The following is a 12845-nucleotide window of genomic DNA, read 5'->3' as shown; positions in this document are numbered from 1 at the left end:
AAAACAACAAGGTAAAAGAAAAGAACAGAGAGAAAACAGATGAGAACAATCAGGAAATAGAAAAAAATGAAATGAAGAATCGAGCTTTGGCCCTCAGATAAGGTTCCCATGTGTGTCTATACATCTGTCCAGTAGTTCACCTATCCACATCTCCTCTCCCTTTTTCTGACCTGATGAGAGCCTGCTGGTCAGTGGGCCCCTCAGTGGCAAAACCACAGTCATATAAATCAAATAAATTGGTTCTGAATGTTAATCATGAGTTGCTCACTCCTTCCACAGGCCATTGGTTAAACATTGAACAGATTGTAGGAATTAGGCTCTGTCCCACCCCACCCCCACTTCAACCATGCATGTCTGGGAGATAATTTATACACCACCTGCACAATCAGATGAGTGAAGAACAATGAGTTTCAAACAGCAGTGCGTGGGACTCAATGATGGACACATCACGCCTGTACTGGGCTATGGCACCTCTCAAAATCCAGAGGTAACAAAAGATGGAGGATAAGGAATGGAGAGTTTCAAAAGAAAATTGATCTATGATAGGTGGGAGCTGAACTCTCCTTTTTCATCTCCAATTTTCAGTTTCTGCTAGCTGGGGTTATTTCATGTTAAGAATGAAAATAGCTAGAACATACCCTAACAGGGTCTGATTACGCTGTTGGTGATTGTTCTGGGCACTGCATTTTCCCCAGTTTAGTTCATTTGCCAGCTTAATTTTAAAGATGAAAGTCATTACTCAGCAAATTGCCTCACAGCTTCCTTGACTTGATACTGATAAAATTGGGAGTCATTTCTCCGTTTGTTTCTATAGTTCAGGATATATTTCTTCCTTGCTTTCAGTAAGGAAAAAACACTAGAAAAAAAGATGTGTCAAAAGTTACTGGAAATGTAAAACATAGAATAATTGGTAGAAGAATACTTCTTTTCTGCAGGGAAGCCTTCAGCAACTCCCAGTAAAAGCTGGAATTGAGATAAGTAGAATTTTCTATGCAATACTGACAACTGTGGGAAATTCACATGATTGTGAAATATAAAAACCAAGGAAGCTTTAACCTTATGGAAGCTGCTATGAACTATTTGCTCTTGTGGTGATAAAGATGATATTGTGACATGAAGTATACAAAGTAGAGAACTTAGTAGCCTAGAAGCAAGTAAATAGTGTAAAGTCTTCCTTAGACTGCTCAACTGTATAAATTTGGACAAGTTAACTGAATTTCATGTCCATACTCATATTTCTTGCATATTTATGAATATTAATGCACAACTTGTTTTGAAGTAACCATAGTGCAAAGGGCAGAATGGAATGAAGTATTCTATTAAAGTTTCACCTTGACGAGTCCTTCATCAAGCTAAGAAAGTCAGACTGGTGTTGGGAGAGGAGCATGGAAATCATCATCTTTTCATTGTACTTTTATTGAGAAAAGAAAGTTTCTAAAATCATTAAACTGTATGGGCATGAATATATTAGATTTTTGCTTTACCCCTAAGATGTGAACTTTCAAGCCATTATCCAAATGTAAAGAAAAGGCAATAATTTAAAATTCCACCTTAGACCGGTCTCTGTAAAAAATGAATTTGTACTTTAAGTGATTACAGACACAGCAAAAATTCCTTACACAATGAGGGTAATTTCACATTTCTAAACGTGAATTCATGGATTATAAATTTTCCCACCAGTGATTTGTTTGGTGACACAGACTAACAGTTTATGTTCCTAAGATTTAAAATATCATTGCAATATCAGTTCAAGTCCTCTTATCGATCTCACTTATTAACATTTAGTTTTTGTTTTCAATGTTATAACCTACTGAGAATATTAACTGTGTCTTGACTGCCTCTACTAGCAGTGAATATGTGCATCTGATTTTCTTTGGACGAGTAAAATATTGTGTGTGCTAGCATAGGGGTGAAGATAATCAGTGCTTGGAGAAATTTTAGGGCATGATTTAAGAGATTTTCTTGTAGATACATTTGTCATGCATTGTCATATTTCAACCCTGGTGAAACAAAAATTCTGTATCTTTCTTCTAAGAATTCTCATAGAAATTCCTTGGAAGAATTTTCGTAGAAATCTGTACCACATTGCTCCCTTACTTCATTCTAGGAAAATTTCCACTCACTCATTATATTTTGTAATGTTACTATGTCAACAATGCAAGAATGGGCAACATGACTCAGTGAAGAAAAGTATTTGCAGGCAAGTCTGAAGACCAGAGTTCTAGCCCTAGGATCTACATGGTAAAAAGAACCAACTGCAAATTGTTCTCTGATCCCCACAAGTACTCTTAGTTCACTATCCTCTTCACACACTTACATTCACACATGCGCACGTGTGCAACACACACACACATACAGAGAGAGAGAGAGACAGAGACAGAGAGACAGAGACAGAGAGACAGAGAGAGAAGAGGAGGGAGAGAGACAAATATATATATATACACACACACACATGGTGTGTGTGTGTGTGTGTGTGTGTGTGTGTGTGTGTGTGTGTGTGTGTGGTCAATCAGGTGTGATTATAACCACATGCAGATTCCTGGAAGTTCTAGGAAATCACTGGTCTCACTATTCTTCTATGTCAATTATTAACCAATATTGCCTATGTGTGAAGAGATTCTTAAGATGACAAATTCTTATTAACAAAAAGAGACCAAAACAAAAATTGGTATGTGTTTACTACTCTACTTACAGAAGCAGTGAATGGCATCAGTAATGTAACAGGGCTCCAGACCTTGGTAGGTCTCCAGACCTTAGCACAACTGACTCCATGATAGAACTGCAATTCAGGCTATAAAACTCAGCACATAGACAGCACCACATGCCAAAACTAAAACAAATCTACATTAGGAAAGTCTCTAAATATACATACCTTGTTTTTTGGCTTCTGTAGTTCTGTTTCTGGCTAACTGTTCTTGTTAACTGAATGTGTCAACCCAAGAAATGTTTTTTTTGTGCTTGAAAGCTCACCCTGAAGAAGACTCAGTGCTACACTGGGATCTTGAACATCCAGTGTAATCGCTGGCCAGTTAATAAAGGGTTTCTATTGGCTTAAACCCATGTCTAAGCAGTCTTGTCTGGAGAATACCCCACAATAGATTAAAGTTAACTCTTGTGGGAGTGATTGCTTCTGTCTATGTATTTCATTGTTGTTCACTGGAAGTTCTGTAAAGCCTTATGAAGAAGAAAATCAGGAAATTGCATTCTAGGAATTATTCCCTTGTCATTTAATTAAGAGGCTTGAAGATGATATTCAAAAACACACTTCTCAGTCATCTATGTCCAAATTATAATTTTGCTTTCCCATCTAGGTTCCTAAGAGTAAAATTTTGGAGTCTACTTAAATAGCAATAGATATTGGATTCCGCCATATTGATTCTGCTTATGTGTACAAAAATGAAAAAGAGATAGGACAGGCTATTCGAAGAAAGATTGCAGATGGTGTTGTGAAGAGAGAAGACATATTCCTCACTACAAAGGTATTGTGTGTGTAGTAGGCCGGTATATGAATTAATGAAATGTGATGTAAAGAATCTAAAATTATATTACTGCCTTGCTAGCTGGTGAAATGTATTTTTTGGTATAACATTTATACACACATATATTTAATATAAGGCTTGGTTTAAATCACAGAGAACCACAGGCTTCTTGTTTTCTACACATGTATGGCTTTCAAATCCTTTTCTTTCCTGAGCCCAGGCTCAATACAGCATGATTCAGTCTTATCTGTGATCTCAGAAATAGCCTTGATCAATTTTGGTTTTCTTTATACCTTGGGCAGCTTAGAAAATCCTGAACATTTAGAATATTAAACATTTTATTTCCTACTGAAAATAAGAAAACATCAGAGTTCATGGACTGTTAAACAAAATCTATCCAATTCATGAAAATTTGTGCCCACTGGTTATTAAATGTCCATAGCATATTTCCCATGATTTATATTAATGAACATATGCTAACGTATTTCCGGGGACTTGAGAGGATGGGATGCTTATAGAAATTTAGATTTATAGCATCTACGTATCATTCAGAGATTTGAGCATTATGACTGGATAAATTTTACCCCTTTAGTAGTGTCTTTACCGTATTAATCGGATTAACTAAGAGTAACCAGTAATATTCTGAAGTTCACATAGATAATTCAGATCAAATAACTCAACTGAAATAAATAGTATGCCCCGTGGTTATTGTTTTCTACTCATTACAAAATTTCTCAATTGTTATTATTTTTAACTAAGACAATGCCCATTCTTTAACCCTGCAGCTTTGGTGTACATTCCATCGATCAGAACTGGTCAAAGTTGGCTTAGAAAGATCATTGAAAAACTTTCAACTAGATTATGTTGACCTCTATCTTATTCATTACCCAATGTCAATTAAGGTATGTCATTTGTATCATGTAGCCTAATTAAATTTGTCTATATAAATGAGAGATGGTGTTGTGCACAACTTATTTTGTGGATGTTTACTTTCCTATTTCCAATAGATTTCTAAGACCGCTGAAATGGGTGGGATGCATGTATTTACTGAGATTTCTATAACAAGTGCTTTCATTACAGCCATCAGAGGAGATATATACAATAAATGAAAATGGAAAAATATTATTTGAGACAGTAGATCTCTGTGCTACCTGGGAGGTGAGTACATGAAGGGGAGACCTCAGAGAAACCCAAAAGAGAGAGTCTGGCCATGTTTTCACTTATGAGAATGGAATATGGCCCCTTGAGTCTGGGGAGCATCTTGTGTTCACAGGTGCTTTCCTGAAGTAGTGGAACAGAATACATAACTGAGTATAGAGAAGTAGAAGTGAAGACCAGAGTATAATTGGAAGAGTACTCTCTGCAATCTCATACACGGGTGTCTTTTAATAAAATCTTCCCCCTCCAACTCCTTCTCACCAGCACTGTCCCCCAAACTCATGTACTCCACTTTAAACCCACTGAGTCCACTCAGTACTGCTTGTATGTTCAGGAGTGATGTACTGTAAGATGGGCACCTTATCAGAAGCTGAACAGGATGAAAACTGATTCTCCCTCCTCTTGCACCCATCAGTTGACAATAGTTCCTCAGCTAGGAGTTGTAGTCTGTGAGCACCATCTGATCCATGTTGAAGATGCTTTCTTTTTTCCAATGTACAACTTTGGCTAATTTGTTGAAAAGCAGGTGTCCATAGAAGTATGGATTTACATCTGGGTGTTCAATTGGATGTCATTGACCAACCTGTCTGTTTTTATGCTGATACATTAAGATTTTTATTACTATAGCTTTGTAGCAGAGCTTGAGATCAGAGATGGTGATACTTCTGGAAGTTCTTTTATTGTACAGGATTGAACTGCAAGCTGCCACCTACACTAAATATTTTCCTTTATGATAGTTGCCATGATGTCTCTTCTCAGCAATAGAAACCCTAATTAAGACAGGAGTTGGTACCAGGGACTGGAGTATTGCTGTGATAGGCCTGACCATGTTTTTGTTTGGAAGAATGTTGCCTAGAGATCATTCTTGTGATATTTTGGTGAAAAAAGTGACTGCCTTCTGCCCTTGTCTGAAGTGTCTGCCTGAGGCTAAAGTGAAGAGTTTTGGATTAATTCTGTTGGCAGAGGAAATCTCAAAACAGCCTAGTATAGATTCTGTTGTATGGTTAATAGTAGTAACTCTAATGAAGATTTATAACAAAAAGGAGCAAGCTGTGCAGGGTAAATTGCAAAATGTAAATTTTGAGGAGAAAAAAGAGTACCAAAAAATGGAGTAGCACTAAATTCTGTGTTCAAAGAGATAAACAGATTAACAAATGGAATAAAGAGAGTGGTGACCTCAGGACAGGATCCTACCCTGCTAAATTTCCAATTTGTGAAAAGAAACTAAAGAAAAGCTTAGAGCTGGGTGTGGTGAGGCACACCTTTAATCCCAGAACTGGGAAAAGGGAGGCTGGCAGATCTCTGAGTTGGATGCCACCCTGGTCTAGGGAGCAAGTTCACGGATGTTTTATGTCAATAATTTTTTAGATTTAATATTTTCTTTGACCAATGTTTCTATTTCTTCTATTGTGTCAATGTCTGAGGTTCTCTCTTCCAGCTCTTGTATTCTGTTGGTGATACTTGCGTCTGTAGTTCCTGTTCACTTACCTATATTTTCCATTTCCAGAATTCCTTCAGTTTGTTTTCTTTATTGTTTCTATTTCCATTTTCAGTTCTTGAACAGACTTGAAAATTCATTTCTGTCTACTGTTTGTTTTTACTGGTTTTCTAGACATTCTTTAAGAAATTCATTAATTTCTTCCTTTTTTTTTAGTCTTTTCCTTGATTTCTTTAAAGGTTTATTCATTTCCTCTTTAAGGACCTCTATTATAATCATAAAGTTGGTTTTAAGGTCATTTTCATATGGTTTGGCTATGATGGAATATTTAGGGCTTGCTGTGGTCGAATGTCTGGGCTCTGGTGGTAGCTTAGTTGCTGGGCTGTTTGTGTTCTTATACTTATATTTAGACATCTGGAGTTATTATTGGTTTAGGTGCCAAATCTTGCATTTGTCCTTGTTGAATGAATGTTTTCTTCCTTGGTTTCTATTTCCTCTCTGGTCTTCTGACTGCCATGGCTTGTGGCTGGGTAGAGTCTCCACCCATGTTGGGGGATGGACTTCTGATGGCCTGAATGACCTCTGGTCTAGCAGGTGGTTGCTGTCCCAGTTTGCGACTGAAATTCTGGCTATGTGTGTGGCCACCAATCTGGCCTGGGGGCTTCTTGGGTTCAGGATGCTGGTTTGGCTTCTGGTGGCATAGGAGATTCCACCAGAGGTGTGGGACAGGATAAGGTGACAAGATGAGAACGAGAACCTAGGGTTATCTCATAACACATTTTTAAATGGGTTTGTTTGTTTTCTTTTAGTTCAGTTTTTTAAGTACTTTGTAGTACTTCATGTTTAGGGTTTTTTGTTTGTTTTTGTTTGCTTTTGTTTTTTTAGTATACATTGCCATTTCTAGACAGTTCTTTTAACAGTTCCATTTTTCATTCATATTAACCAAATGTCTTTGTTAGGGTTTCTATTTCTGTGATAAAACACCATGGCCAAAAGAAACTTGAAGAGGGAAAGGTTTATTTCAGCTTATAGTTTCACATCACAGTCAATCACTGAGTGAAGTCAGGAAAACTCAAACAGGTAGGAACCTAATGGCAGGAATTGAATCAGAGACCATGGAAGAGTGTTGCTTACTGGCTCGCTTGCCTTATTGTACCATCCAGGAACACCCTCCAAGGGATAGCACCACCCACAATAGGCTGAGGTTCCCCCTCCTCATCAATCACTAATTAAGAAAATATCCTATACATTCACCTATATGCAAATCTTAGGGAGACATTTTTTCAATTGAGAGCCCTTCTTCCCAAATGGCTCTAGTTTGTGTCAATGTGATATAGAACTTGCTAATACAGTTTATAAATGTATATATGGCCCTAAACAATTCCTCCTTCCCTAGGCCATGGAGAAGTGCAAGGATGCAGGACTTGTCAAGTCCATCAGGTGTCCAACTTTAACCGCAGACTGTTAGAGATGATCCTGAACAAGCCAAGGCTCAAGTACAAGCCTGTGTGCAACCAGGTGAGAACCCTCAAGCCTCTTTTTCTGTTCTTCATGGTCTTCTTTCTGTCATACAGCAGGTAACCATTCCTTCCCACTTCTCATTCATCTCAGATTTATAGAATACAAGATTCTCACAGCAGTGTCTTTGTCTCAGAGCACATCGCAGATTCTCAATTGTATCTCTTCTTGATGGTGTCTTAGTAACGATGGCAGTATGATATTAGTGCCCAATGAATATAAAAATCTGCGGATATGAATGTGACCTCAGAGCCAAAAGCATAGTTCCTGACTGGATGCTTGCTATAAAAGGACCCAGGTTAGACAGACGAGTTACCTGCTTACAGTGGTTTTAGTGGTAGACGAAGTCCACTCACAGAACACAAGCTGACTTTGTTCCTGCCCACATCTTAGTTGTCATCTCTTTTGTGTCTTCTGCAATCAAATCAACCATTTACCATTTATGCACATGTGTCTTCTGTTCTAATTTACTTTTCAATAACTTTCAACCAGGGAATAAGGGTCACTGATATGAAATCAATTTATAAAAGAAATTAGCCATGCTACTTTCTGTAATCCCAATGTCATGTTGCACATATTTTTCTGTTTAAGTTCTGTTCACTTTTCATATTTATTTTTCATATTAATATTGACACTTTGGGGGCTAGAGAGATGGAACAAAAGTTAAGAGTGTTTGCTGCTCTTCTAAAGCCTTGATTGATCTAATACCTTCTACCCTTAAAGGATACCAATATACACTTGTACACAAACACATATACACACACAAACACACACTGACACAGTAAAAACTATTTTATTAAATAGAATTTCTTATAGTACAATATATTTCTATATTGTCCATCTATAGGTAGAATGTCATCCTTATCTGAACCAGAGCAAGCTATTGGATTTCTGCAAGTCAAAAGATATTGTTCTGGTTGCTTATGGAGCCCTGGGATATCAGCGTCCTAAAACCTGGTAATAAGCAGAACTTTTTTTTTTTTTGTTTTTTGTTTTTCGAGACAGGGTTTCTCTGTGTAGCTTTGCGCCTTTTCCTGGAACTCACTTGGTAGCCCAGGCTGGCCTCGAACTCACAGAGATCCGCCTGGCTCTGCCTCCCGAGTGCTGGGCTTAAAGGCGTGCGCCACCACCGCCTGGCCAAGCAGAACATTTTTTTTTTTTGAGATTATGATTTAATGGTAACATTTTCCCTTTCTTCCTCCTAACCACCCATATGTCCCTCTTACTTTTCTTCAAATTCATTGCCTCTGTTTTCACTAATTGTTATTGCAAGCATATATATATATATGCATCCTGTTTAGCCCATATAATGTTGCCTATATATTTTCAGAGCTGACTGTTTGACACTGGACAACCAATTAGTGTGCTCTTCCCTGGAGAAGGCCACCTCTCCTGTTCCCAGTTTTCCTCAGTTCTTTGTGTAGAGTTGAGGCCTTGTGGGCTTTTCTTCATCTATTTTGACATATTCATTGGTGCTATGCTTGTTCAACTCATGTTTGGACAGTCATATTGATGAGGCTTCATGGATGTAGCTCCTGATGTTACTAGGAGACACAATTTCACAACAGGCTTCCTGATCTGGCGCTTATAATCTTCTGCCTCCTCTTCTGCACTACTCCCTGTGCTGCAGGTAGGTTAAGGAGTGTTTTGCAGATGTATCTGTAGAGACTAGGCTCCACAATTCTGGGTTTTGCTTGTGGTTTTCTATAGTGGTCTCTGTCTGTTACAAAGAGAAGTTTCTTTGATGAGGGGTGAAGACTACACTTATTTGTGTGTATAAGGACAAATGTTTAGATTGTTGTTAAAGATTATGCAGTTTTAGTAAAGTAGTGGTTGCAAGTTCTCCCCCAACATCCATGACTTCATTGTCACTGAGTAGTTGGCTAGGTTTCAAGTACCAGGCAAGGTGCCCCTCTTGTTGAATGGAGGATCTTAAGTGTAATTAGAGAGTTATTGGTTACTACTAAGGTATGTGTGGGACTACTGCACCCTCATTGCATCATGTTGGTCACTGATGTGGTTCATAGGTATCATATAAGCACAAGTTTTCTTTCTATAATCCTCTCTTTATATAGCTTCACTCTGAACTGATTCAGGAAGACAGGAAAATTTGCATCTTAGAAAGTCTCCTCAAAGTACTGAGCTTCTAGTCAAGGGAAAAAATATGATGATCTCTTGTCTAGAGCAATATCTTGATGTGTTTGGATGTCCCCTAAGAAACCAAACACTCAGCTTCAGTATTTCTGCTTTTCTTTTTAGGGTAGACCAGAATGCCCCATTTCTTTTGAATGATCCAGTTCTTTGTGCCATGGCCAAAAAGCCTAATTGAAGTCCAGCACAGATTGCCCTTCGCTACCAGGTGCAGCGTGGGGTCATTGCCTTGGCTCATAGTTATGAAGAGAATGAGATGAAGGAGAACATTCAGGTAATGTGGGGAGCTATGGATATCTAGAACCCTGGGGGTGGTAATATACTGTGTGCCCCAATATATTGTGTACCCTAATAAACTTATCTGGGGATCAGAGGACAGAGCCAGCCACTAGATTAGATATAGAGGCCAGACAGTGATGGCACACACCCTTAATCCTATCACTCAGGAGACAGAGATCTGTCTGGATCTCTGTGAGTTCAAGGCCACACTGGAAACAGAGCCAGGCAGTGATGGCACACACTTTTAATCCCAGGACTTGAGATCTCATGTCTTTGCTTGGGAAGGACACATGCCTTTAATCCCAGGAAGTAATATGGCAGGACACAGAAAGGTATATAAGACATGAAGACAAAGGAACTCACTCTTTATTGGTGGAGGATTTTGTAGGGGTAAGAACTAGTGGCTTGCTCTCTGCTTATCTGATCTTTCAGCTTTTACCCCAGTATCTGACTCTGGGTTCTCTATTAATAATACCTTTTAAGATTTGTGTTACACCTGGGTATTCTTCCTCACCCATAAGTTTCTTTGGAAACCTCTGTAAAATTTTTGCCAAATCATTGTCTGTAGCATTTCCTGTGCATGTGAGATTTCAAGTGTGATTTTAAAGAACTGCTAACAGAACACAAAACTGAATGTTTACAAATGTGGTCATTTCCACAAATATCAATAAATGCTAGAATACTCTCACAAGTCATGGATCTAGGTGCAAGGCATTCATTGCATTGATCTTTGTACTTTAGTCTAAATTTGAAATTTTCTGTACTTTTAATAACATATTCCTTCTTTTTTATTATTATTTATTTTTTTGTTTTTTTGAGACAGGGTTTCTCTGTGTAACAGCCCTAATTTTCCTGGACCTTACTCTGTACACCAGGCTGGCCTCAAACTCACAGAGATCCACCAGCCTCTATCTCCTGAATTCTGGGATTAAATGCTTTCTAATTTATTTTAATAAATTATTTTTTATTAAAATTTTCATACAATATATTTTTGGTATTCTTCTTCCTCCACTACCCCTCTCAAATAGTAGAGAAAACATTGTCTGATAGAGAACACAGAGATTTAGTTTCCATCACTAAGTAAGACATTACAAATGACATCTTTACCTTATGAAATGGAGCATCTCTATTGAGCAATTTTTATTATGTAAATTATTATGGTTATCTTTTACATTCCTCTAAATTTTCACATAATTTAGTGCTTATGTGCTTATTCATTTTTAATGAATGTCAGTTAACACTTTGTTAATTTAATTGATTGATGATCTTTGTATTTTCTACATGAGACCTTTTTGTTTTTTTCATGAAAGTCATTTTGAGGTTAAAAGAAAAGTCACATATTTAGAGAATGAAGTATTTTTCAAGCCAGTTCTTTTGTCCTAAGACACCATTTGTATTTGGACATCTCCTAGCTTAAATTTTATTTAAAGGAAAATTGGTAGATTAACTTCTATGTTTAAAACTATTTTCTTGATTCTTCAGAACTTTTAAGTACATGGTAATGTAATGTAGTAATTGAGTGATTAATGTAATGTAGTCATTGAGTGATGCCATCTTTGTTTCTTCTGCAGCCATGTTTGAGTCTCCTCAGGTAGTACAGTTTGAATATATCTCATCTCAAAGCTCATAGATCTTTGCAGAAGAGATTGCAGAAAGATAGTAAGATCTAGGTAGGGGTGGCTGATAACATGAAGAAAATAGTGTTTTCCAAACACAACAAGGCAGAGGTGCATTGAACTCATAGTGATTGTAACAACATACACAAGCTATTTACAAGCTCCAGCTAGACAAACTTCTAGCAAGAAGGGGTAAGGTGTAAATGTAATAACACCCCTAGCTGAGGAGCCATTGGTATATCTGATAGCTACTGAGAGGAGAGTCACTTTCCTTTAATGATGTAACCACTTATAGCCAACCACATACTAGGACTATCTCAATACCAAAAGTAAGTGGGCAGTACAAAACAGACTCCATGGAGAAAGATGAAAATGAAGAAGTAATCTCTCAGATGTAGGAGAAGGAATGAGAGGATAGAGAAAATGGTAAGGGGAGGAGCCAAGGAATGAATATGCTCAAAATACATTGTGTGAAATTCTCGATGTGTTCAAAAGCAGAAAAGACATCCCTACTACAAGTAAAATCCACACAAGGTTGGTAATGTTCTTGACTGCCCAAACCACTTTCATTTCTAACACTATCATGGTTAGCAGTCTCGAATAGAGGAAGTGCCATGCCCAAAATAATCAACAAGTGATGGAAATGGAACTTGATAAATGTATATGTGGATTCTTGTTCCTTCTAAATATGTGGTGGACTTAAAGAATAAAGTTATTACTGGTCCTCTGAAAGGAAGTGGGTAAAGTAGAGAATTCACTAGACTGGAAGTAAATTTCTTCCTATATCATCTGCAGCCACCAAGCTATGTCAAGGGACTAGTTTATGTTCTTCATTTCATTAAGACATAAGGAAATATCCAAAAGACATTAGCAAAAGATATGCAACAGGACTTCAATATTGGGCAAAATGGTGTAAATTCATGTTACGATTTAGTTCAGCAATACAGCCTCAGCCTTGGTGAACCACTAAGGGGCTTTCACCTGGAAGATCAGGAGAGGAAGACGGGATTCAGGGTTATTGTCGTAATTTCATGCTAAAAGGAAAGATTCTAACCTTCTTAAAATAACTGAAAAGCGTGAGTTCATTTTACATTTTTGTTCCTTAGCAAACCAACAGAATTTCAAAACATGATCCTAATTTAGATCTCAGAGCTTTAGATTTGACTGTAATTAGTTCATGATTGCAATAGCTGTGACTTAACAGCA

General features: G+C 37.6%; 1 pseudogene; it reads left to right on the top strand.

Annotated features, from left to right (window-relative positions):
• The first annotated feature begins 351 nt into the window (after positions 1–351).
• LOC131911050 (aldo-keto reductase family 1 member C1-like) overlaps positions 352–12845 on the top strand; it is a 17768-nt pseudogene continuing 5274 nt past the window's right edge.

The sequence above is a fragment of the Peromyscus eremicus genome, chromosome 5, assembly GCF_949786415.1.
Source record: "Peromyscus eremicus chromosome 5, PerEre_H2_v1, whole genome shotgun sequence".
NCBI classification, from domain to species: Eukaryota; Metazoa; Chordata; class Mammalia; order Rodentia; family Cricetidae; genus Peromyscus; species Peromyscus eremicus.
This window is presented reverse-complemented; position numbering and strand designations above follow the sequence as displayed.